We start from the raw sequence: 1,442 nt of genomic DNA, 5'->3' as shown, positions 1-1,442 counted from the left end.
TGTCCTCATCAAGATGGACGACGTCCATACAGACATGTCTCCTAAAGATGAAGTTGTTGTGGACCTGTCAGCCATCAGTCCTGAAGTCCAAGACAGGAAAGGCCAGCTCTCCTCTCTTTAAGAGGCTGTAGGAACAAATGCTAAAGCCATCGTTGCTCTCACAAGCAAGGCTGATGACACACAGGCTCACTCTCTTCAGCAAGCGGAGCTGCTACAACAAGTCCTGGATGCTCTTCGTCAACCAGCACCAGTGACTGCTCCATCCTTCACCACTGATGACCATGCTCAGCTTCATAAAGCGTGTGAAACGACAAATAGCCTAGCTAGTGCTCTCAACATCAGTGGACAATCAAAAGACGGTGGGTTGCTTCTCTCCATGCTCATCACTAAGGATAATCTCGAGGCCGTGACCGAGTATACTTCCTACCTTGGCGAATATGGCTATAGCGAATGGATGGAGATCCAACAAGCCATTCAGTGTACAAAGTCTAGACATAAGATGATTATCAAAGACATCGTCAGTGAGCTGATCAAGAAGGTGTCCAGGTATGTCATAGTCCCTGAAATGCCTACGCTAAGAAGAAAAAGGCCTTCAAGCCCTAATGATGGACCATCCCCGAGGAACGAACTTGAAACAAAGTTCTTCGTAGATGAAGTCTTGAAGGCTTCAAAGAAGGTAGATATATCTATGATGAACCTATCATTGCCAACGAAGGGTCCCAATATACCCAACACTGTGCATATGAAGCCTGAGTTAGGATTTATTTTCTTTGACTATGTTGGAGAAGTCAGCTTCCAAAGAATGTCTAAGTTGCATCTCTACCCAATGGAACATCATGCATACATCCGTTATTGGCTGAAGGATGACATATCTGGTGAACGATGGATATCAGGATCAGAAAGGAATTTCAATGTCGAAAGAAGCTCGAAGAAGATGTACATAGCTACATTAATCTGAACAACTTAGATTAGTTATTTCTTTTGTACTTCATTCTTTCACTGTATAAACTATATTCTATGCCTACTTTCAGTGATTAATTTTATATTTTGTAAGTTTTAGACATGTACTGAACTTCTTGTAATATTTCCCTTGAAATTAATATAAGTATTTTGTGCATCACTAAAAGAGATCCCTGAAAAGAGTAATAGGGACACAAGTCTATGAGTTCCAGTGTTACTCTTACATTCACTGAAAATCTATAAGTCAGTGAACATGCTTCCAGTTTCAGCTTCCCTTTTTAATTGTCCTTAGACTTGTAACTTAAGAAAATTTTCTTAGTAAAGACTGACTCACTGAAAAAAAAGGATCCCAAAACAGTTAAAAGGGACATGTACTTTATATGTAACTTATCCTTACTGTTATTTGATAAGACAACTTTTTTTATGTTGCCTTGTTATCATCAAATAGAGGGAGATTGTTGATCCTCTCTCTCAGTGATTTG

Source organism: Cynara cardunculus, unplaced genomic scaffold (assembly GCF_001531365.2).
Source record: "Cynara cardunculus var. scolymus isolate 2C unplaced genomic scaffold, CcrdV1 Un_Scaffold_169, whole genome shotgun sequence".
In the NCBI taxonomy this organism is placed as follows: Eukaryota; Viridiplantae; Streptophyta; class Magnoliopsida; order Asterales; family Asteraceae; genus Cynara; species Cynara cardunculus.
The sequence above is the reverse complement of the archived record's forward strand: the minus strand, read 5'-3'. Positions refer to the sequence as shown.